Source organism: Dasypus novemcinctus, chromosome 10 (assembly GCF_030445035.2).
Source record: "Dasypus novemcinctus isolate mDasNov1 chromosome 10, mDasNov1.1.hap2, whole genome shotgun sequence".
Lineage (NCBI taxonomy): Eukaryota > Metazoa > Chordata > Mammalia > Cingulata > Dasypodidae > Dasypus > Dasypus novemcinctus.
In genome coordinates, this window is record NC_080682.1 from 7,586,711 (window position 1) to 7,612,437 (window position 25,727).

A 25,727-nucleotide genomic window follows, 5' to 3' on the forward strand; every position below is an offset into this window, starting at 1 on the left:
AGGAGAAAAAGAATTTACCAGAAACTTCCTCAACTTTGACTTTAAATTATCTTAAAATGTTGAGTGAGCTAAAGGAATCCATATACAAAGAACTAAAGGAAACTAGGAAAATTGTCTAAACAAAACAAAGAGATGGAAATTATGAAAAGGAACCAAATTTTGGAGCTTTAAGTGAAGTAATTTAAATAAAAAGCTCATTAGATTCACCAACAGATTTGAACAGGCAAAAGAAGATTGAAATTGAAGACAAGAGAATTGAAATTATCCAGTGTGAGAACAGAAAGAAAAGATAATGAAGAGAACAGCCTGAAGGACCTGTGGTAAGCATTACAACGTACATATCATGGGAGTCCCAGAAGGACAAGAGAGAGAGGAAAGGGAAGAAAAAGTATTTAAAGCAATAATGACTGAAAACTTCCAATCTATGAAAGACATGAATATATATATATCCAGGAAGCTCAAAGAACTCCAAAGACAATTTGACTCTAATATATGTATACCAAGACTTATAGCAAAATTGTCAACCTAAAGACGAAGAAGGAATTTCAAAAGCAGCAAGAGAAGTGACTTGTCCCATATACAGGGTTCCCAAAAAGATTGACAATAGATTTTTCATTAGAAACCATAGAGGCCAGGAATCAGTAGGATGGCATATTTAAAGCCCTTAGAGAAAAAAATTGTTACCCTAGAATTCTATATCTGGCAAAATTATCTTTAAAAAATGAAGGTGAAATTAAGACACATGCAAATAAAAGCTGAAAGACTTCATTACCAGAACCTGACCTACAAGAAATGCTAAAGGAAGATCTTCAGACTAAAATAAAAGGACACTAGACAACTCAAAGCCATAAGAAGAAATAAAAAAGAACATTGGTAAAGATAACTACATAGGTAAATATAAAAGTCTATGTTGGGAAGCGGACTTGGCCCAGTGGTTAGGGCATCCGTCTACCACATGGGAGGTCCACAGTTCAAACCCCGTGCCTCCTTGACCCGTGTGGAGCTGGCCCATGCGCAGTGCCAATGCGCGCAAGGAGTGCCCTGCCACGCAGGGGTGTCCCCCACGTAGAGGAGCCCCACGCACAAGGAGTGTGCCCCATAAGGAGAGCCGCCCAGCGTGAAAGAAAGTGCTGCCCACACGGACAGCTAACACAAGATGACACAACAAAAAGAAACACAGATCCTGTCCCGCTGACAACAACAGAAGTGGACAAAGAAGAAGACGCAGCAAATAGACACAGAGAACGGACAACTGCGGCAGGGAGGAAGGGGAGAAAAATAAATAAATAAAATAAATCTTAAAAAGAAAAAGTATGTTATTGTAATTTTGGTTTGTAACTGCTTTTTACCCTCCCCCATAGAACTTAACTGGCAATTGTATAATATAACATTGTAAATCTATGTTAGTGGACATGCAATGTATAAAGATTTAACAGACTATAACAACATAAAGGAGAAGGGACAGAGATATACAGCAGTAGGGAATTTGTATACTATTAAACTAGGTTTGTTCTAGTGGAACTAGGTTGTTACTACTTTAAGATGTTACTTGTAATCACAAAGATAACCAAAAGTATAGAGTAAAGGAAAGAAGAAGGAAATCAAACTGGTACACTATAAAAAAGCAACTAAATACAACAAAAAGGCAGAAACGGAATAAATGAGGGAAAAAATGCAAGACATGTGGAACACAAATAACTAAATGACAAAAGTAAATCTTTCCTTCTCAGTTAGTAACTTAAGTGTCAGTGGATTAAACTTCCATCTTAAAAGGCAGAGATTGTGGAAGCAGAGGTGGCTCTAGTGATAGAGCTTCCCGCCTACCATATGGGAGGACCTGGGTTCAATCCCTGCGGCCTCCTGGTGAAAAAGAAGAAGAGAAAGTGTGCCCACGTAGTGAGCTAGTGCTGGCGTGAGTGTCCACATGGTAAGCCAGGACCCATGCAAGTGGCCACGTGGTGAGTGCGAGTGCCTGCGTGGTGAGCACAAGTGCCCATGCGGTGATCCAGTACCTGTGCAAGTGAGTCAGGCAGCAAGATGATGACACAACAGAAGAGAGACAAGGGGAGAGTCAAGATGAAGCACAGCAGAAACCAAGACCTGAGGTGATGCAATTGACAGGGAACCTCTCTCCATGTCAGAAGTCTCTAGGATTGAATCCTGGTGAATCCTGGAGGAGATAGATGAGAAGATAAGACAACATAGACAGCAAAATACAGCAGGGCGGGAGGAAGGGAAAGGGGAAAAATGAGTAAATAAATAAATCTTTAAAAAAAAAGAGGCAGAGATTAATAGACTGGATGAATAAACATGATCCATCTAAATGCAGTCTATAAGAGACTTAATTTAGATACAAAGACACAAAGGTTGAAAGTAAAAGGGTGGAATAAGATATTCCATGCAAACAATAATCAAAAGAGAGGCACCGTGACTACATTATTGTCAGGTAAAGTAGAATTTAAGTTAAAAAAAAAATTTAAGAGACAAAGAAGAATATTATATATTGATAACTTTTCAATCCACCAAGAACCTATAACAATTATAAACATATATACACTTCACAAGAGCCCAAAATATGTATGAGACAAAAGTTGACAGATCTGAAGGGCAAAATAGTTCTACAATAATAGTTAGACACTTCAGTACGCCGCTTTGAATAATTGATAGAGCATCCAAACAGAAGTTCAATAAGGAAATAGAGGACTTGAATGACACTGTTAACCAATTAGACGTAATGGATATATATAGAACACTCTACCAAACAGTAGCAAAGTACACATTCTTCTCATGTAACATGAAACATTGTCCAGGATAGACCAAATTGTCCACAAATCAAATCTTGATAAATTTAAAAGTCATATGGGAAGCAAATATGTCTCAAGTGATAAAGCCTCCACTTACCATATGGAAGGACCCGGGTTCAATCCCTCGGGCATCCTGGTGAAAAAGAAGAAGAGAAAGCGTGCCTGCGCAGCGAGCCAGTGCCTGTGTGGCGAGCTGCATGTTCGTGAGGTGAGCCAAGTGCCTATGTGGCAAGCCAGGTGCCCATGTGGGTGCCTACGTGGTGAACCAAGTGCCATATGGTGAGCTGAGTGCCCACACAAGTACCTGTGTGGCAAGCTGAGTGCCCACATGGCAAGCCAAGTACCTGTGCGATGAGCTGAGTGCCTGCATGAGTGACCGTGTGGTGAGCTAGTGCCTGCACAGCAAGCCAGTGCCCGCGTGGTGAGCTAAGTACCTGCACAGCAAGCCAAGTGCCCACCTGGTGAGGCAAGCCAGTGCTTGCACAAGTGAGTCACGCAGCAAGATGATGACACAACAAAAGAGAGATGAAGGGGAGAGTCAGGGTGAAGGGCAGCAGAGACCAGAACTGAGGTGGTGCAGTTGACCGGGAACTTCTCTCCACATCAGAGGTCTCCAGCATTGAATCCCAGTGAATCCTGGAAGAGAAGTTGAGAAGAGAAGACAAAAAAAAGAAATAGATACAGAAGATCACACAGCGAAGGGACACAAACAGCAAAAACAGCAGGGTGGGGAAGGGGAAGGGAAGAAAAAAATACAATAAAGCTGTAATCTAGTCTTTAAAAAAAAAAAAGAAATACAAATGAAAACCACAATGAGATACCCCTTTACACCCACTAGAGGCTAGAATTACCATATGACCGGACAATTCCACTCCTAGGTATATACCCAGAAGAATTGGAAGCAGGAACTTGGACACCAATGTTCGTTGCAGCATTAGAATCACCAAGAGGTGGAAGCAACCCCAGTGTCCATCAGCAGATGAAGGGAGAATCAAAATGTGCTCTAGCCATACGGTGGACTTTAGTTCAGCTGTAAAAAGAAGTGAGGTGCTGGTACATGCTATAATGTGGATGAACCTTGAGGACATCATGTTGAGAGAAGCAAGCCAGACACAAAAGGAGAAATATTGTTTGATTTCTTTTATATGAAATACTTAGAATAAGCAAAAATTGTAGATACAGAAAGCAGAATAGTGTTACCAGGGGTCAGGAGAGGAGGGGGAATGGGGAATTATTGACAAATGAATATGAGTTTTGGTTTGGAGTGATGAAAATCGTCTGGAAATAGATAGTAGAGAAAGTTCCTCAGTGTTGTCAAAGAATTGTCTACCTCAAATAATTTTTATGTTCTGTATATTTTACTACAATTAAAAATAAGGGAAGTGGACTTGACCCAATGGATAGGGTGTCCGCCTACCACATGGGAGGTCCACGGTTCAAACCCCGGGCCTCCTTGACCCGTGTGGAGCTGGCCCATGCACAGTGCTGATGTGCGCAAGGAGTGCCCTGCCACGCAGGGGTGTCCCCCATGTAGGGCAGCCCCACGTGCAAGGAGTTAGCCCTGTAGGAAGAGCTGTCTAGCACGAAAGAAAGTGCAGCCTGTCCAAGAATGGCACTGTGCACACAGAGAGTTGACAGAATAAGATGTCGCAACAAAAAGAAACACAGATTCCCAGTGCCACTGGTAAGGATAGATGCGGTCACAGAAGAACACGCAGCGAATGGACACAGAGAGCAGACAGCTGGGGGTGGGGGGGTGGGCAGGGGGTAAGGGGAGAGAAAAATAAAAAATAAATCTTAAAAAAAAAAAAATTTTAAAAAGAAACTGCCATTTAGGTAGTGTCCACAAGGATCTGAAAAGCCTATTAAATTGGTCTTCTCATTTCCAACTACATATCTGTTGTGTGAGACCAGATTTTTTTCATATAATTCCACCAAAACTATATATTACATTTAATTGAATGCAGACAGTAAAGAGAATTGCAAAAATGTCAAAGTGTCCTATTCTTCTCACTAAATGTTTTTGTTTTGGGGATAATAGTTATTTTTCCCAAAAATGTTTTTTTATGTTGACTTGAAATGGATATTATCATAAAATAAATTTATAACTACAAACTTTAAAAAAATGTTGCATTAAATATTTTCTTGCCCTGGGAATGGTTTATCAGTTTGTGAATTATTTGAGGTGTTCTTTCCTCATATTCGTTGAGCATTTACTATGGGTCAAATCAGTCCTTCCTTAGAACTGCAAGCAAAGTGTTGCTTGCTTGCTTTCTAACCTCTTACATGTGGACCTTACTAAGAGAGACTGGGCAGGGAGAAGGTATGTAAATTCAGAACAAGTCATCTTGCTACTCACTGGGAGCTCTGGGAGAAGAGATGGTGAGGATAGTGATAAAGACTGGCAACTTATGGAATGTTTGGGTTACCTGAGAGTTTTCATAGCCCAATTGACTTGAAAGCCACAGATAGTGAGGAACGAGAAGTGACCTGGGCTTAAAGTTCCTAGGTTTCTTTCTTGAGGACAATCCTCCTCACCTACGAGTGTGGCTATGTCCTTAAGGCCACTGCCACCCTAGGGCCCACACACTGTACCTCAGGGGACTTCCACACTTTGGGGTGCCTTCCTTGAAATTTTCTAAGCCTCCATCCACTTCCTGGGACAGGCTGGGGCCTGCAGTACCACCCTTGCGGTGATATCCAGGAGATGTCCTGAGGAGCTCCATGCCTGGCCCCTATGGGGCTGTCCTGCAGGCCCCTGTCCAGGCCCAGTTCCAGGGGGCAGCTCCTTCTGGTCAGCACAGTATTTCTTTTGTGGGATCACTTGAGATTGGGCCACCGGAGTAGTGCTGGCCCACTAATTTTGAGTGACTCAAGTTTTTTATATAGACGGGTTCCACAAAAAATATTTTCCTGGGACCTTGCATATTCCAGGATTGGTCCTGCCCAGAGGCTACCATTGGATCCTCTGTCTCTGCTTAGAGCCTTGGCCTGGCCAGAAAAAAGGATAAAGGCTGATTGTTTGTCCCTGCGGCCTGAATGGCACTTTGTGTTTTCTACATTCTACTCCCTGCCAGGCTGGCTTCACTGCCGCTGCAGTTTTAACAGTGCAGGCTCCAGTGAGAACTCCATCACCATTCCCATCCTGACTCACACACTTCACATTGCCCCCTGAATGTCCTGGGGGAAGGGCTTGGAGCCAGTTGGGGGTCTTGTGTTGGTCTGTGCTGAGATAAGGAGCCCTCCGCACCAGGAGACTTGGCTGTGGGAGGAAAACTCTTTGTTAAAATTGAACTAAGGGGCTAGTTGGCAGGCAAGCTCTGAATTGGCAGGAAGAGAGTGTGGTGGGAATGCAGAGAATTGGTGGGAAAGCACCCTCCCTGCTGCCCCTGCCCCTGGGGGTGAACTGAGGCTGGGGTGACTGGGCAAAGGCAGGAGATGGTAGTATTTGCTACCTTTCCCCTTTTGCCTTCTTGCTCCGTCACCCCTCAGCTCACCACAGGGTCCTTTAGTGTGGAAAAAGGAAAACACCCCCAAGGGTTAAAGGGGCCTCTCGTGTTGGGGCCAAAGGAATGGAAAGGTGGTCTGGGGGTGGAGAGAAAAACAACTAGAGGGCCGGCTTGTTAGATTTTGAAACTTCAGGAAACAATCCAGTCAGCTGAAACCTGAGCCGAGGTCAGCCCTCCTACCCAGACTCTGCCCAGGGCTCTGGTCCTCTTCTGCACTCTCCTTTCTGTGTCCAAAGTGCGGAAGTCTGTTTGGTTGGCATTGTTTTAAGTTGGGTGTACCTCTCCCCTCTCCAGCAGGGAGGGCTCGCCAAGTCTAGCGGTTCTCACAGTGTCGTTGGGGACTCCTGTGGTTCATCAAGAACTTTTCAAGAGTCAGAATGATTTTCATATTAATACTCAGAAACTTGCCTTTTCCACTGTGTTGACATTTGTACTGATGGTGCAAAAGTGGTAACAGGCAAAACTCTGGTACCTTTGTGGGGATCAGACCAAGTTCCTTGGTAGTCACAGGTCCTGTACCTCCACACAAATGCCAGCTCTACATCAGTGTTCATCGCAGTGTTACTCACAATCGCCAAATGATGGAAGCAACCCGAGTGTCCCTCACCAGAAGCATGGACACACAAAATGTGATCCATCTATGCAATAGGATGTTATGCAGCTGTGGAATAGGAATGAAGTACTGACAGGCACTGTGACATGGGTGGACCTTGAAAACATGATACCAAGTAAAAGAAGCCAGACACAAAAGACCACATATTGTATGATTCCACTTTTTTTTTCTTTAGAGATTATTTTATTTATCCGCCCCCCTCCCCCCATGCCTGCTCTCTGTGTCCATTCACTGTGTGTTCTTCTCTGTCTGCTTGTTTTCTTTTTAGGCAACACTGGGAACTGATCCTGGGACTTTCTGGAGTGGGAGGGAGGCGCTTAATCTCTTGCGCCACCTCAGCTCCCTGGTCTGCTGCGTCTCTTATTGTCTCTCCTCATTGCATAATCTTGCTGTGCCAGCCAACCACATGGGCCAGCACTCCACTCAGGCCAGCTCGCCAGCACGCCAGCTTGCCTTTATCAGGAGGCCCCAGGAATCAAACCCTCGACCTCCAATATGGTAGATGGGAGCCCAATCGCTGGAGCCACATCCACTTCCTATGATTCCACTTCTATGAAAGATCTAGAATAGGCAAATTCCTAGAGACAGAAAATAAATTAGAGGTTACCAGGGGTTGGGGAGAGGAGGGTGTGGGAAGTTATTGCTTAATGGGTAAAGAATTCCTGTTCGGGGTGATGAAAATTTTTGGAAATAGTGATGATGGTTGCATAACATTGTGAATATAATTAATGCCACTTAAAAATGGTTAAAATGGCAAAGTGTATGTTTGTCACAATAAATATTTTTTAAAATCTTTAAAAATTGTCTTGCTTTAAGAATGTCCTTGATGAAGCAGTAGAAAATATTAATTGTATTGAAACCTCTATGCTTTGTGTAGATGTCTTTGTAGTATTCTGTGATGAAATGGGAGTAAACATGCCACATACTGTCTCAAGGAGAAGCTTTCGGGATTGAACTAGCTGTTTTTTTACCCCAGGGAACAGCATTTTAACTTGAAAGAACCACTGACAGACAAACAGTGGTTATTTAGATTTGGGTATCTGACAGACATTATCTTGAAAGTGAACGTAGTGAGCCTATTTCTTCAAGGAAACAACTAACAGTATTTGCTTCCAGGAGTAAAATGTGAGGTTTGAAGAAAAAAAATTAGAATTTTGGAAAACTTGTATCCATCTCATAACAGCCTCTTAAACACTTTTCTGATGACACTGGTGGTCTTTTTTTTTTCAGTAGGTGCTAGGGATTGAACCGAGGATCTCTTACATGTGAGTGCATGCTCAACCCTTGAGCTATACCCTCTTCCTGATCTTTTTTTTTTCAGGATAAAAAGACAATTTATTAGGATTAAATGCTCAATTTTTAAAAAAGACACAAAGTTATATGTAACCAAGCATAATATCAAATATATTAATAAAATAAAATGTAAAGAAATTAGATAAAAATATAATTACAGTAAAAGTTTCATTATGCCCATCTCAGAATTGAAATGATCTGAGAAATAGTATCTTTCATGCTAAAGAAATATTTATATGGTGCTTAAAAATTCCTTCATATTTATTTCAGGTTTCCTTTAGTCCCATAAAATAAAACTAAATTTAATTCAATTAATTAAAACAACATATGTTTCACTTGTATGAAAGTAATGTTATCCATCCATTCATCCTCCAACCGTATTTCTATATATGTATAAGACAGTTATTTGTAGGTGAGGTTTTTTCAACTTGATTTTAAGTATTTTTTTGCACTGCACAGTGATTTGATCTTTTGATTTCATAATGAAATATGTCAACATTGATTATAAATCTTTGTAACTCAGTGAACCAGTATTTTCCAAATGACCAGTGCATGAGGTTATAAAATCATGCTGGTAAAAAACCCATTTATAATTCTAGGTAGACCAACGGATTTTAAAAAATATATATTTTTAATTTATTTTTAAAAGATAACACAGATTATATAAAATGTTATATAAAAAAATTATATAGGGGGTTCCCATATGCCTCATTCTCCACACCTCCCACTTTTCCCACATTAACAACTTCTTTCATTAGTGTGGTACATTCATTGCAATTGATGAACACATTTTGGAGCATTGCCACACAGCATGGATTATAGTCTACACTGTAGTTTACACTCTCTCCCACTCCATTCTGTAAGTTATGGCAGGATATATAATGTCCTGTATCTGTCTCTGTGATATCATCAGGACAATTCCAAGTCCCAAAAAATGCCCCCATATTGCACCTCTTTTTCCCTCTTCCTCCATTTAGCAAATCCATTGGCCACTGTATTTCTTCCATTGCTAGAATCACAGTAAGTCTATAGTAGAATATAGTAGAATATAGTAGAATACCAGTAAGTCCACTCTAGTCCACATTTTATTCCCCAATCCTGAGAATTCTGGGATGGTGATGCCCACTCCATCTCTAACTGAGAGGGGACTTTGATTCCATATGGCTGATGGAGGGACTCCCTTGCTTGCAGTTGTAGACTCTCTTGGTTCCTTGGTATAGTGGTTGTCCATCCTCACCTTCTTGCTAGTTTTCCTGGGTAAGTCCAATGAACTGGAGAGTAGGTGTTGAAACTTTGCTGAGGCTGAGGGCCCAGCTGGTACATGGACAGCCCAGTGATTCAAGTCTCTTGGATATACGCCTACCAAATCCAGAGCCAATGATAGGTTCAATAAAAGAGACAGAAGAAGCATGTGTAAAGAAGTCGCATCTGAGTCCAACTTTGTCACATTTGGGAGCACAAACTCCAAAGTAGGGCCCACTGGGAAGCCACCAAAGTCTGGAGCTATCTGCCATGACCGTAGGACCTGGGTGTCTCCATAGCCCTTAGGAGCCCCACTATTTGGGGTAATATATACTTTGGCTGTCCATGAGATCCTGCTGAGATGTTACTTCTCTGATGACCTCCAGACTCATTTTGAAGTCTCTGAGCCATGTAAACTCATTTATCTTTACCCTTTCCTCCTGTTATTCAAGGTCTTTTTCCAGTTGCATCACTAGCCTGTGCTTGGTAGTAATCCCTCAGTGCCAGGGGGTCTCATCCCTGGGAATCATGTCCCACACTGGGGGGAAGATAATGCATTTATATGCTGAGTTTGGCTTAGAGAGTGGCCACATCTGAACAACATGGAGGCTCTCAGGAGGTAACTTGTAGGCACCCTACAACACTAGGCTAAGTTGCAATTTCAAGAGCAATAAGCATAGTTGTCAGTATCAAGGGCCTATCAATGGACCATCCTTCTTCACTGGTCTTGCCCCTGTACTTGGGAGATTGTTGCTGTTCCATTAGAGAATGTGGTAGAGCTCCCCAAGATGGGAATTCAGTATTCTTTCAGTTATTGTATGTAGACCAATGGATTTTTTTTTGTTTTTAAAGACTTATTTAATTTATTTATTTATCCCCCCACCCCCGTCCGTGGCTTATGTTGCTGTCTGTTCTCCGTGTCCGTTTGCTGCACATTTTTCTGTGTCTGCTTGTCTCCCTTTGTTGCATCATCTTGCTGCGTCACCTTTCTGCGGCACGCAGGCCAGCTTGTCTTCACAAGGAGGCCCTTGGGACGTGATAGACCAATGGATTTTTTGTTTATTTTTATTTATTTTTATTTTTTACCAATGGATTTTTAAAGTAACAAAGTAGAAACAGTGCAGTCATATGATTCCAGATTGCTTGTCTCTGGATTCAAGGTTCCTTCCTTCCTGGTGCTGACTTCTCTTTCCTCTGCATGCTGACTTCGTGGGGCTCCAGCTTAAGTCTTCAGCATCAAACTCCAACATCAGAAACCCTCAACTCTGTTCTTCGCCCATGCCTTTTATCTGTGGGTCCCCACCTACCAAGGAGTGGGGACTCAATGCCCTAATCATAACTCAATCATGCAGGTACAGATCAGATAACAAACATAATCCAATATTTCTTTTTGGAATTCATAACCATATCAAACTGTTACCCTAGTCAAAAATCAGTTGATGGGGAGAGGATGTGGCTCAAGTGGTTGAGGACCTGTTTCCCACATGGGGTAGATCCTGGGTTCAGTCTGCGGTGCCTCCTAAAAGCAAAACAAATAAGCAAACAATGAAAAAACCAACTCAGGGGAGCCATGTGGCTCAGTGGTTGAGCACCAGATTCCTACATACGAGGTCCCAGGTTCAATCCCCAGCCCTGGTACCTCAAAAAAAAAAAAAAAAAAAAAAGTCACTAAATGTATGGATTTATTTCTGGGCTCTCAGTTCTAGTCCATTGATCTCTATGCATGTTTTTTATGCCAGTACCACACTCTGTTGATTACTATAGCTTTGTAAAAAGTTTTGACATTAGGATGTAATACAACTTTGTCACTCTTTTTCAAGATTCTTTGGGCTGTTTTAGATCCATTTCATTTCCATACAGATTTTAGGATTAGCTTGTCAATTTTTGCAAAAGAAAAAAAGCAGCTAGGATTTTGGTAGAGGTTGCATTGAATCTGTAGATCAATTTGGGGGATATTTCTATCTTAACAATATTAAGTCTTCTGTTCCATGAACATGGAATGTCTTCTCATTTATTTAGGTTTTCTTTCAATATTTTTTAGCTTTCAGTGTACAAGTCTTACACTTCTTTTGTTAAAATTATTCATAAGTATTTTATTCTTTTTGATGTTTGGATTACTTTAGTTTTTTTTTTTTTTTTTAAGATTTATTTATTTTATTTCTCTCCCCTTCCCCCCCCCCAGTTGTCTGTTCTCTGTGTCTATTTGCTGCGTGTTCTTCTTTGTCTGCTTCTGTTGTTGTCAGCGGCACGGGAATCTGTGTTTCTTTTTGTTGCATCATCTTGTTGTGTCAGCTCTCCATGTGTGCAGCGCCATTCCTGGGCAGGTTGAACTTTCTTTTGCGCTGGGTGGCTCTCCTTACGGGGTGCACTCCTTGCACGTGGGGCTCCCCTATGCGGGGGACACCCCTGCGTGGCATGGCACACCTTGTATGCATCAGCACTGCACATGGGCCAGCTCCACATGGGTCAAGGAGGCCCGGGGTTTGAACCATGGACTTCCCGTGTGGTAGACGGATGCCCTAACCACTGGGCCAAGTCTGCTTCCCTACTTTATTTAGATTTAACTTTATGCTGTCTAACCCCCTCTTTCCTATTCCTCTTCTTATCTAGACTGAGGACAGGGGATGATGTCTCCACAGGGCCTGGCACCTTGGCAGTACAATGCACTGCAGTAAATATTTTATGGTTTTAATTTTTTGTCTACATTACCCTTGTGAAGAAGGCTTGGTAATTATCGTCCCTTGTCTAATGGTTGAAGAAGCCAAAGTGCAGGGTGGATAGGTGACTTGCTTTTGGCACAGGACTTGGTAGGTGCAGAGATAAGACCAGGATTCTAGTCTGACTCAGGTTTTGTTGCTCTTCTCCCCATTGTCTTGCTTGGAACTGACACCCTATTCTTGGCCTCCCTGGGCTTGCATCTAGATCTTTACTGTTCTTACATTGAAGCTCCAGCGCTTGATGGGAAAAGAGACACCTTAAGGCTGACAATACAAGGGCTGACCTTTGGGGTTATTTTTCTGGGCCTCTCTAAATGTTCCAGTGTCTCCTACATATTTTAAAAATACATCACCTCATTGAATTCTCATATCTACTTAGGATGACTTGGATCATTCTGCATTTTTATAGATCAGGAAACTAAGGTTCATAAGGTTACCCTAGAAAAAAATGTTCTTAAACCTAATCTACTCCTGTGGATGTGAACCTGTTATATATAGGACCTCTTGATGAGGTTACTTCAGTGAAGGTGTGGCTCAATTGAGTCGGGATGGGTCTTAATCCTATTATGGAAGACCTTATAGGGACGACTGCAGAGAGAAAGAAAGCCAGAGGGAGTAGCCAGAAGTTGAACATCAGTGGAACACAGAAGAAAAGGGAGAAGCTGCCATGTGCATTGCGACGTGACAGAAAAGTCAAGGCCCAAGGATTGTCGGCAGCCAGCCTCAGAAGGCCACAGTCTTCTGGGAGAAAGTATTGCCTTGATGGTAGCTTGACTGTGGTTTTTTCCTAGCCTCAAAACTGTGAGCCAGGAAATTCCTGTTGTTTAAGCCAACCCATTGCATGGTGTTTGATTTAGTAGTCAGGAAACAAAACACAGAGTGAATTAAATTTTGGATCTGCAGTTCAGCACAGCTCTCAGAAGTCAAGGCTGTGGTGCTGAAATTGGGGAATGGGTGAATCCAGGTGAGTTGTGGGGAGGAGGAAGGGAATGGGGCCTTCCTGGAAACTGTGAAGCTCTGTCAACACTAGGGTTGGCTCATCCAGAAGCAGTTGCACATTGACCTAGAGCTGGTATTGCAAAGTGGTTGGCTTGTCCTGGGGGTGATGAAGAGACAGTAAAGGCCTGGAAACCTTGTGATCCCACACCCTGCAGTGTTATCCTGCATGCAGAGGTAACTCTGGTGCAGGAAGCCCATTTGCCTTGTGCTGTGAGCCTTCTTCCCTTCGTGTCCCACTTTGGGTGCCAGTTGCTGAGATCAGCTCAGTGATAGGTTGGCTTGAAGCAAAGGCGATGCAGAATTTACAGAAATAAAGGACAGAGAGAGACACACACAAGAGAGGAGGAGATAAAGATGGGACCAGGGGATTCAGAGCTTCTGGAACTGAGAGTCTCGACCCTAGTTTTTACATCGTATTTATTGGAAACTACCAAGCAGGTGTTGGCTATCAGAACTGCAACATCACCTACAATAATAGAGAACAACTGCAACATCTATAAGAAGGCAACATCTACAACAGAACAGGTGAAACTCTTTTTTCCCACAGCCATGTGCGGGTCTTGCCTCTACCAGCCGTGTGGTGAATTTTTAAAGCATAGGAACCATCACCTTCTTTGTTTCTCCACAACACTGGCATAATTACTGTTACCCAGTGAGCATTCTTTACACACATTCTCAGTAAATGAAAGAAAATCTGCCTGCCTGCTTTGCTTCCTAGAAGTCATACAACCTTGTTGCCTCTGTAGCTGGATTCTGGGTGATGGAGAATGGGGGACCAAGGTGATTAGAGGGGTCCAGCTTTCCTGGCGGTGAGAGCAGCTTGGGCTGGATGGACTGGGAGCCAAAGGAGAGGGATGGGACAGATGCAACATCTGCCTCTTGTGTGCCATGTTCCCCACCCCCAGAACTGAGCTCACACCGATGTCATTCTCCGCTTGCACTCACTGACTGGAAGTCTGGCTTTGTCACACTCAGGTGAACAGGATTGTTTTAACATCTGAGCAACCCATTAACCAGGACAGCAGCAGATAACTTTGCCATTGGTTTAACTGCGGCATACCCTTTCTCCCTACCCCCCCTTCCCCCGGTTCTGGTCTCCTAAGACAAACAACTATCAAGTAGGAATAACTGTTGGCTTTGAGAGTTATTTTATAATTGCCTATAAAGTTAATTGCTGCATTATTTCAGTGCTGGATTTTCTGCTAAAATTGAAGACAGTGGCACAGAGCCACTGCTCTACCTGAGGCAGCGAGCGGTGGGGGCCCTTGCCGTCCTCCCCAGCTATTCCCTCACACCTGATGCTCCAGCCATGACAGGCTGAGCTTGGTTAGTGGGCCACATCGCATCCTGTCAGGCTGCTCCCTCCTCCCGGAGTGTGTCCCTTCTAAAATTTTCATTTCTATGAAACTTTCTGTGTGTCCTCATTTCCTATGGGCTGCTATAACAAAACAACACATTTATTGTCTGAACTTTATTATTCAGAGGCCAGAAGTCTGTAATCAAGGTGTCTCCTCTGTGTCTCTGTGTCCAAGTCTCCCTCTCCTTTGTGTTACAAAGACCCCAGTTGTTGTCCGTAGGGCCTGTGCTAGTCCATCGTGACCTCATCTTACCTTGATGACATCTACTAAGACCCAATTTCCAAGTAAGGCCCAGTTCACAGGTCTTGGGGGTTAGGACTTAAGCATATCGTGTTGTGGGGGCACAGTTCATAATAAATCATATCCATTACTTCTTGAGCCCCCATGAACACCCTGCAAGCTATGTTATTAATCCCCATTTTACAATTGAGAAAATTGGGACTTGAAGGTTGAGTTGTCCAAGGTCATATCCACATATCAGAGTTAAGCTCCAAGCCCAGCTCTACCTCACTGCAAAGCCTTGCTTTTTCCTCTGTGCTCAGCTCCTTGTCTGTGAGAATCGGAGTATTGCCACCATGTCACAGCATCCTGGCAAAGGGATTTCCAGTCTTCCTGCACTGGAGGCTAGTTCCTATCCCGGCAATGTTTACCTCATAACTTTTACCTTTTCCCGAGAAGACCTAGAGCACCAGATCCTTCTTAGACCTGGACTTTGGGTGACCTGTTCCTGACGCTCCTGTCTGAGGGTCTAGAGCTCCTCTCCTGTAGAGTGGGAAGGAATGACCCTGTTCTCATGTATTCCCAGCGATGTGAGTGGAGTGAAGCAACCATATGCCAAAATACTTTGAAAAAAACTGATGTCGAAATGTCTCCTCAGCCATGGGCATGCTTTTGAGCTTGGCTCCTGGCCTTACTCCCAGATGAGGCGAGGCCCACACTGGCAGCTCCCTCCAGACTCCGATCCTGTCCAGCAGTTCACAGGCAGGTGGGTTGTATCTGGGTGGGTGTGGAAGTCAGCTGAACCCGTGGCCTGCAGCTGGGGAAACAGCACCTGATTCCTGTCCTGATGCCAGGGAGAGGGTAGGATTATCACACTCAGAAGCCACAGCACTTGATGCGGGGGTTCCTGCTGTTTCCCACCTCCGCGTTGTAACTGACCCTCTATTCTCAGGACCCCTGGACAGAGCCTCTGCTTTGAACGTGGCCTGGCCTCATCCTGGATCTCTGGCTGCCTGTCTTGGTCAGGGTTTGTTAGACGAGCCCCCTTCCTTGGTCCCCGTGCCAGTGGGGATCCCGACTCCCAAGAAACGAGCAAGTTTCCCTCATACGTGTTTCCATTGAACTCTGGGCCTCCAGGAGACTCTGCCCGGATCCGGGCACCCCTGCATTTCATCAACAGCCTCAGACAGTAGCGGCCTGGCACTCAGTAAGCACCCCAAACTTGGGAGGGCCCCCTCTGAGCAATTTACCCAGGATGCAGGAGGCAAGCAAAAGGCACCAAAAGGCAGTGACTTGTTAACGCTGCCGCCAGGGAATCCCAGGGAGAGTTCAGCAGGTTGTTGGGTCTTTTGGCAGGTGGGGACGGGACCTGCTCTTGACTGGAGTGGTCTTTAGTGTAACTTGCTTTAAGTTACGTGGTGGGTGGGTTTAATGGTGGTTCCAGCACTTACAAACCTACTTGCTAATGAGAGAATGCCAGGGCAACATTTCCCCAAGGCACTGGGTCCCATCCACTCTTGTGAGCAAATCCAGTCTCCCGGCCCTAGGGGCAGAAGACCAGGAGGTCGCCAACCCGAGTTCCACTCCTTACTTTTCCTCCTCCCCATCTGGATCCCCTGTTCCTTTCCTTACATATCTCCTAACTGGGTTTCCCGTCCCCCTCCTTTGGAAAACCTGAGCACTGCCGCCCTTTAATCTTTTGCCAGAACCTGTGGGCAGTGGATTTTGACCGCCCATCTTCCAGCTCACCCCTGACCTGTTTGTTTTTCTCTCTCTTCCCTCAAACAGACTGCCCAAGGCCCATCCCCGAGCCAGAGGTTGTCTCACAAGCAGCCTCTCTCTCCTGTGAGCTGTAGGGGAGGGGACAGTTCTGGAACACTGACAGGGGCTTAACCCAGAACATCAGTTATAAACAGGTGCGGGCAGCGGGTCCAGACTCGGGTGTTCTGGCACCAAGAGCAGCATCACCTCCTTGTGCTTTCCAGACCAACTGTGGTGGTAAGAGGATCAACGTCGGGAGGCCCTAGGCACTTGCCCTGTAGGCAGTGCGTGTGCATTGTGGCTGCCACGGCTAGCACTTCTGGAACTTAACAGCTGTCTACTACTTGGAAAGGGAGAGGACAAAGGGGTTCTGGGAATAGGTCCTTAAGAGAATGGGAACTATCTAAGCCCCCTCTTGATCTAGAGGTAGAGAGGACATCACCACCCCAAGGTCCACAGGATGGAGGAATAAAGTATGGATTAGAGTGGACTTACTGATATTTTACTATAAAACTATTGTGACGAGTAATAGAAGGAATTTTAGCATCAGGGTGGAAAAAGTGGCCACAGTAGTTGCTGAGGGCAGGAAGAGGGTAGAAGAGATGTGATGTGGGGGCATTTTTGGGATTTTGAATTGTCCTTAATGATATTGCAGGGTCAGATGCTGGACTTTATATATCCGGCCATAACCCACTGAATGTACTGGGGGAGAGTGTGAACTACAGGGTAAACCATTATCCGTGTAGTGCAGCAGTGCCCCAAAATGTGTTCACTGAGTGTGATGAGTGTGCTGCAATGATGAGGGAAGTTGTTGGTGCAGGAGGAGTGGGGTGGGGGGATTGGGAGTGTACAGGAACCTCATATTTTTTAGTGTAACATTTTTTTTGTGATGTATATGTATCTTCAAAAACAATTTACAAAAATGATGTGGGGAGTAGGGAGTGGGTTACATGGGACCCTCTTATGTTTTTTGTTTATGTTTTTTAATGTAAAATTCCTTGTGATCTATTAACTTTAATTTTAAAAAAATACACAATGTTAAAAAAAAAAGTAGCAAACTGCTGGATGAAAAAAAGAGAATGGGAACTCAGTGGATTGGATCATTCATTGCCCAAGTACCTGTGGAGAAAGTTCTGGTCAGGGATGGGCAAACCCCAGGTCCACGAGCTAGGCAGTGGAAACAGCGCTCTGGCCAGAATGCCTTTGCAAGGTGGTGGCAAAAAGAGATGGGGGAAAAGCCATGTGGGTCCCTGAGAAAGTCGTGAAGCTGACAGTGGCCAGGGAAGGAACTGCGCCAAGTACAGCCCCAGGGGCTCACATACTCCAGCTTCCCAGACCACTCGGGCCCTGTTGAAATGCTTCCAAGCTGCAGGACAGGATTGAGGAGTCTGGGGATTTGGAGGGTCAAGGTCGGCTCTCCTCCAGATCTGAGTTTGTGATGATCTGAGACACGAGAGGAACACGTGTAACTGCTCAAACAGTTCTCGCAGAGTTCTGTGAGAACTCTCCCTTTCCCTTGGTTCAGGGGGGAGGAGACATTGATAAGGGCCCCTCAGGGCTTCTGATTCTTTATCTTTAACTGCAAACAGGCCAGACTCTGCTCCAGTCATGGGATGCCAATTCAAGGAGGAAAGGCTGACCGCCTGCATGTGTGTGTACAAGTGTGTGATGAGGGACTGGTGAGAAGGAGCTTGGAGGTTAGGTAGCATCCATGCCTTACTTACATTCCCCCCCTGCCTTGTCCCCAATTACTGGTAAGGCCTATGCCTTCTCGCCCTGGTGTTCTGGACAAGGGGGTGGAAGGCGTTAGCTCCTGGGCCTTAGCTCCCTGACACCCAGGGAGATGGGTGATAGCAGAGAACTGGAGGCAAGGAGATACCCTGTGCTTAGGAACCTGGGCGGATCTGACAATGGCCGTGTGTGCCCTTGGTTTCTTTCTCTCCCCTCCCGCTGGAATGTCGGTCTCCCAGGGCAGGGGCCTCTTCTCTGTTGGCTCCACCTCCGGAGCCTGACAGTACCTGGCACAGTGTAAAGTCTCCACCAGGTGGAACGATTGAAGGAGGTGTCTTTGCTTATCAGCGCATTAAACCCACCTGGCTTCATCTGCTGTTGCTTGTACACCAGACTTCTCACCCAGCCATCATCTACCTGGTGCTGCCCTTTCCACAGCCTTGAGAGCTCACATCACCCTGGTCCCCTGCCAGAAACTTCTCTTTGGGGCTCCTGTGCTGCTGTACCCACTCCTGCCTCTGTCCCTTCACTTTCACTAGTGGCTCTTCTCTGGGTGGGGTTTTGAGAGAGGGAACACCTGGTAATGGTCTGGGCTGAGAGCTCCAGGGTGATGCAGCAGGGTGGGTCCGAGGCCTGCAGGTGCTGCTGGGAGGGAGTGTGGCCTCACCTGACCCACGCTTGTGGGCTCCTCCCACTTTGCCCAGCTCTTCCTCCTGGTTTAGGCTTCCACCTCTCTGCTGATCACCAAACCCATCTGTCTCCATTCCTTTACTGGTGTTTTATGACCTTCCAAACTCTGCTCCCACCCCAGCCATTGGCTCTGACTTGATGCTGATGGTTTTTAATTGGTATTGTGTCTTAAGCCCTGTATATTGTGTTTTAAGCCCTCCGCTGGCCCGTTTATTTTCATTCTTGTATTGGATCCTCCCAGTGGTCAAAGGAAGCCATCTTTTTCCTGTTTTTCTGTGTCTCAGGGAAGTCTTCAGACTTGGAAGCAACAGGGGTTTGGGGTCAGGATATGAAGCAGGTCTGACCGACCCTGACCCCGGTAGCACCAGGCTGGATCACACTCACAGGGGGAGGGCGTTTGGCCCCTGCTGGGCCCTCCCCCCACCCCCCACTCCCTAGCAGGTGCCGCGTCACGCAGGGCCCTGGGAAGCCCGGCTGGAGCCTGCCTCTTCCACACCACTTTGCTTTTCCTCTCTGCAGTTCCTTTACTCTCAAAGCCCTGTTTTTCATGGCAGGTGTTTCAGGTTGGCTGAATGGTGCCTTAACATTTCCAGCAGGCTAGTCTTGTCTCTTCAACCAAATAGTTTCTTTTTTTAAAAAAATCTTAGTATGGTAAAATTCCCCATTTTAACCATTTCTAAATTTGCAATTCAGCGGTATTAATTACATTCACAATGTTGTGCTACTATCAACAAAACTTTGTCTTCACCCCAAACAAAAACTCTTCATTAAGCAGTAACTCCCACTCCCCCTGCCCCTGGCCCCTGGTAACCTCTCTTCTCCTTTTTGTCCTTATGAATCGGTTTATTCTAGGAAATGAAATTCTCACTGTTTCACTTAAGTTGATTCATACAGTATCTGTCCTTTGGATAGTAAGTTTCTTGAAGGCAGAGGCCAGGTTTCATAGCACTTTCTGTTCCTCAAGGCTGTGAGCTGGACATAGAGGGGCCCACAGACACTTGCCTGTTTTAATTGTATGAAATCTAATCCTAATCCTTTGAGTGTATATTGTGGTTTACAGTTTATAATACTGAAGGGACAGTCTGAAATTTCACATACAACAGATTCCTTGATTGTCAGCCCTCTCTGCTGGGGGGCAAACCTATTTTATAGATGGAAAAACTGGTTCAGAAAGGTAGAGTGGATTTCCAAGGTCACACTGCTTGGTGCTGGCACAGTCAGGACTTGAATGTGAGTTTTCTGACTCGAAGGCCTTGTCCTTTCCCAGGGGCACAGCAGCGTTGTGTTCCATGCTTGCCCCGTGGCCAACCTCCCTCACCTCCCCACGCCTTCTCTCTTGCTCCACACCACCCCCTCCCAGGTATGCAGACCCTTCTCACTTCTACTTGGTCATGCATTTCCCTAATTGGAATGTCCGTTTCTTGAGGGCAGGGACCCAGGCTGCTGTTCCTTTATCCCTGCACAGCTCCGGCCACAGTGCTATGAACCCAGCGATCGTTTCATCAACTGTCTATAAAATGAACACTGTGTCTCCCCTGCCTGCTCATCACGGTTACTGAGCAGCAAATGAGATTGTCTATTAAAGTACCTTATAAGCTGTGGAGAACTACAAGAATGTTGTTGTTAATATAATTTTAGTATGTAAGTAATAACTCAAATATCAGGTGGAAGGATGTGCCTTCTAAGTGTTATGGGGAATGACCTGGATGGGGCCTTGTCTGGGGCCAGTACTTAATAGACTCCCAGAACTATTATTAATGGTTTTTATTACTGTAACCCTGATAAGGCATGACCTTGTCCCCCAGCTGGGGAGGGTGGCATTTTCCTGGATTATGTACTTTTAGATTAGGACTCAGAGAACAGGAAGGCAGTCTGTCCCAGGGCCTTCCAGAGATTCACTTTGGACCTCAGACCTCAGGTCCTAAAACGCTCTTTCCCCCTAAGGTCTAAAGTTCTCAGCGCCCTCGCTGGGGAATTTTCCACCATCTGCCTTCTCACTGTTGAGAAGGAACTGTTCTACTTAAACGAACACTCCCCCTGCTAATGCCAAGTCAGTCTTGGCAAGTCAAGCTGCAGAGCAGGCTCAGAGGTGCACAGTTGCCTGCAGTTGCTGCAGTTGCAGAACTCTGGGCAACCACCAGGGCTGGAGTGGCAGGGTAATGATGAATGTGAGGTCCCTCATTCTTTCTACAGAACTCCAGAACAATGCCAACTGGAGTGAAGGGCCGTGAGCAGAGGTGCAGCCAGTCCTCGGTGCCACTCTGATGTGGCTGTAGCAGAACACCCGGGAGCACTAGGGCCAGGGCAACAACAGGGAGAAAGAGCTGGAGGTGACATGCCAGAAGCAGAAAATGAGTGACAACAGTGACTCTGTGGTGACAGAACCTGTGAAGCCACCCACAGGCTGCTCCCAGGAAGGTAGCCCAGAGCAGTTGTTGATGGGAGCACAGCTTGGACAGAAGGACAGACTGGGTCTTCACAGCACCCCCTTGGCCGGATACTTTTGAGACCCTGGGCCAGTAACTTATCTTCTCAATTTCTGTTTCCTTGCTTACAAAATAGCAGCAATTTCAGCTGCCTTCCAGAGTTTTCAGATGATTAAATGAAATAACCAAAAGCATTTAGCCTGGCACTGGCCCTCAGGAAGGACAGCAGTGATTCTGACAATTTGCTATAGGATAAAACCACCAGTATTCTATGCCTAGGACTCAGCCGCTGGGAAGCCCTTGGCCTAGTTTTTTTTGCGCAAATTCCAAAGCAAAGGTCAGTTCAAGGGGCTATAAAGGTCCATTCTTATGGACCTTTGGTTGCAAGAAAACAGCAACCATAGTCAAGGTCCTGTCCTGTCTGGTTGCTGTTTACTCTCTCCCATCTGTGAACTGGAGCACTTTGCCATTGAATTTCCCCACTGTCTCTTTGGCTCATGAACTTGGCACTTTGGTAAGCATTCTGCCCAGAGACCCAAATTTTCACAGAGAACTAGGTTCAAACGTGCCTTCCTTCCTGGGAATTGTTCGGGAGTGGGTGTTGAGCAGAGAGTGTCAATAAAGGCTGACCAGTAGAGATGGCTGAGTTTCACACATGGTTTCTGAGACACTGAATTAATTTAGCAGCCAAGGGAAGTCAGGCACTCAACAAGGAAAGTTGAGGCACCCAGAGGTAAGCAACAGTGGGAAGCCACTACCACCCCTAGGCTCAAAGGAATCAGGAGAGAAATAGTGTTTCCAGAGACCAGTGGGGGCTGAAATCGTAGAGGCCCAGCAGGAACTGTCATGGTGGCCACACACTGCCCCTGCCAGTACTGGCACCAAAGCCAGGAGAGGGAGGAGGATCTACTCCATACTCTCTCTCCTCCCCACCTCCTCACTCCTTTCCAGCCTCCCATTGGCTGAGTACACAGAAAGAGAGCCCAGGAGCCTCAGTCCATAGGGGCCAGCTTCCCTGGACGCAGAGCAGAACAGAGGAAAAGGGAGGGGTGTTGGGGGGGCAAACGAGAGTAACCAACCCAGGAAAACCACTCCTTAAGGTGTAGATCCTCGTGGAAGTATTGATTCAACAGGTGTGACAAGCAGGGGAAAAAGAGCTCTAGCATCCTAAGAGTCAGAATAGTTGCTGCTTTTTGGGAAGGAGCTGTGCCCTAATCAAAATTAATTGTCAATGAAACATTTGGTCATCAAAGGCAATTAGGTAAGAAAATAATAAAAATAGAGGTATCCAGATTGGGAAGAAAGAAGTAAGATAATCTCTTATTTGCAGATCATATGATCCTTTATGTGGAAAATCCTAAGGAATCCACTAAGAAAATGATTAGAACTAATAAACAAGTTCAGCAGAGTTGCAGAGTACAAGATCAACATACAATCATCAGTTGTGTTTTTGTACAGTGGCAATGAGCAAACTGAAAAAGGTAAAACAGTACAGTAGCATCCCCTACATGAGCATCAAAAGGAATAAAATACTTAGGAATAAATTTAACAAAAGAAGTGAAAAATTTATACTCTGAAAACTATAAATCATTGCTGAAAGAAATTAAAGAATACCTAAACACATGGAAAGACATCCCAAGTTCATGGATCAGAAGACTTAATATTGTTGAGATGGCAGTACTCCCCAAGTTGATCTATAGATTCAGTGCAATCCCTATCAAAATCCCTTGCAGAAATTGACAAGATGATCCTAAAATTCATATGGAAGTACAGGGGAACCAGAACACCTGAAAGAATCTTGAAAAAGAACAAAAGTTCCAACTTCAGGGAAACGGACTTTGGCCCAGTGATTAGGGCGTCCGTCTACCATATGGGAGGTCCGCGGTTCAAACCCCGGGCCTCCTTGACCCATGTGGAGCTGGCCATGCGCAGCGCTGATGCACGCAAGGAGTGCCTTGCCACGCAAGGGTGTCCCCCGCGTGGGGGAGCCCCACGCGCAAGGAGTGCGCCCGTGAGGAGAGCCGCCCAGCTTGAAAAGAAAGAGCAGCCTGCCCAGGAATGGCGCCGACCACACTTCCCGTGCCGCTGACGACAACAGAAGCGGACAAAGAAACAAGACGCAGCAAACAGACACCAAGAACAGACAACCAGGGGAAGGGGGGAAATTAAATAAAAAATCTTTAAAAAAAAAAAAAAAAGTTCCAACTTCAAACCTACTACAAATCTGCACTTATCAAAACAGTGTGATACTGACACAAGGATAAATATATCGATCAATGGGATAGAATTAAGAATACAGAAATAAACACTCACATTTACTGTCAGTTGGTCAACAAGAGTACCAAGACAATTTCAATGGGTAAAGAACAGTCTTTTCAACAAATGTTGCTAGGATAAGTGGATATCCACATGCAAAACAATGAAGTTGGCCACCTACCTCATGTGCCGCACAAAAATTAACTCAAAATGGGTCAAAGACCTAAATGTAACAGCTAAAACTGTAACCCTGTTAGAAGAAAACATAGACATAAATCTTTGTGACGTTGGATTAGGCAATATTTTCTTAGTTATGATGGCAGAAGCACAAACAACAAAAGAAAAAATAAACTGAACGTCAAAATTAAAAACTTTTGTTCTTCAAAGGATGACTATCAAGAAAGTGACAAGAACCCACAAAGTGAGAGAAAAATTTTGCCAGTCATATTTCTGATAAGGTACTTGTATCTAAAATACATAAAGAACTCGTACAACTCATATAAAAAGACAACCCAATTTAAAAATGGGTGAAAGAGCCGAATACATGGTTCTCTAAAAAAGATATATTTATGGCCAATAAGCATGTGAAAAGATGCTCAACTTCATTAACCATCAGTGAAATCCAAATCAAAACCATGATAAGATATCATTTTACACCCATTAGGATCGCTGTACTAAAAAAGACAGACTAGGTGGCGGACTTGGCCCAGTGATTAGGGCATCCTTCTACCACATGGGAGGTCCGCAGTTCAAACCCCGGGCCTCCTTGACCCATGTGGAGCTGGCCCATGTGCAGTACTGATGTGCGCAAGGAGTGCTGTGCCATGCAGGGATGACCCCGCATAGGGGAGCCCCATGCGCAAGGAGTGCACCCTGTAAGGAGAGCCGCCCAGCGCGAAAGAAAGTGCAGGCTGTCCAGGAATGGCACCGCACACACGAGAGCTGACACAACAAGATGGCGCAACAAAAAAGAAACAGATTCTCGTGCCGCTGGACAAAGAAGATGCAGCAAATAGACACAGAGAACAGACAACTGGGGTGGGAGGGAGGGGAGAGAAATAAATAAAATTAAAAAAAAGACTATAACTATATTGGCAAGGATATGGAGAAAATGGAAACCTCATATATTGTGGCAGGTGGCAGTGCAAAATGGTGCACTTTGGAAAACAGTCATTTTTCTTCAAAAGATTCAGCATAGAGTTACCACATGACCCAGCAGTTCCACTCCTAGGGATATACAAGAGAAATGAAAGTGTATGTCCCCATAAAAACTTGTACAATAATGTTCACAACAGCTCTATTCATAATAGCCAAAAATTGGAAACAGCCCCAATGTCCATCAACTAATACATGGACAAACAGTGTACAATGGAATATTATTTGGCAATGAAAAGAAATGAGCACTGTTCTATGCTGCAACTGGGTGAAACTTGGAAAGATTATGCTAAGTGAAAGAAGCCAGGTACAAAAAGCCATATACTAAATGACTCCATTTATATGACATGTGCAGAACAGGCAAATCTAGTGATTACTTAGGTCTGGGGGAGATGGGTTGATTAGGGGGTAGAGTTTTGTGGGGGATAATGGAGATGTTCTGAAATTGTGGTGATGAGTGCACAACTATGAGTATACTAAAAGCCACTGAATTGTACTTTAAATGCATGAATTGTATGGAATGTGGATTATATCAATAAAATTGTTTTTTTAAAAAACACACCAAAACTTCTCCTCAAGGGTAATCCCATAGGCTGAAAGACTGTGACTGAATGAGAAGCACTTTCTCACTATTTTGTTACTGCTGGCCCCTGGCTGGATGGAAGTACCCTTGGAAAGAATGCAGAGTGCTTGAATTATGTGGAAACAAAGAGGAGGCAATTTGGCTGGAATTATAGGATCCAGGAGATTGAGAAATGTTGGGAAATAAGGCTGGAAAGGCAGGTTGGGCTAATCCGAGGGGGAGGGCCCCAAGGAGATGAGACTGTTGTTCCCTCTGGGCAATGGGAGCCATCCAAGGTTTTGAAGAGAGTGAAATGTCACTTGTCTTTTGAGATGCTGTCGATAGGACGATAGGACGCAGTGTGGATTGGAAGGGGTAGGGACGAAAGCCAG

The 25,727-nt window shown here is 44.9% G+C and overlaps 1 protein-coding gene across 9 annotated transcripts in view; it reads left to right on the top strand.

The window, feature by feature from the left end:
• Positions 1-25,727, top strand: part of PC (pyruvate carboxylase) — a 110,275-nt gene that overhangs the window by 34,143 nt on the left and 50,405 nt on the right. Inside the window, exon 1 of one of the 9 annotated variants that reach the window (XM_004481574.3) lies at positions 16,548-16,752. The exons of the other annotated variants lie outside the window; for them this stretch is intronic. The gene's annotated coding sequence lies outside the window, so the exon portion shown is untranslated. Of the gene's footprint in view, positions 1-16,547; positions 16,753-25,727 lie in introns of those variants that run through there. 9 annotated transcript variants of the gene reach the window in all.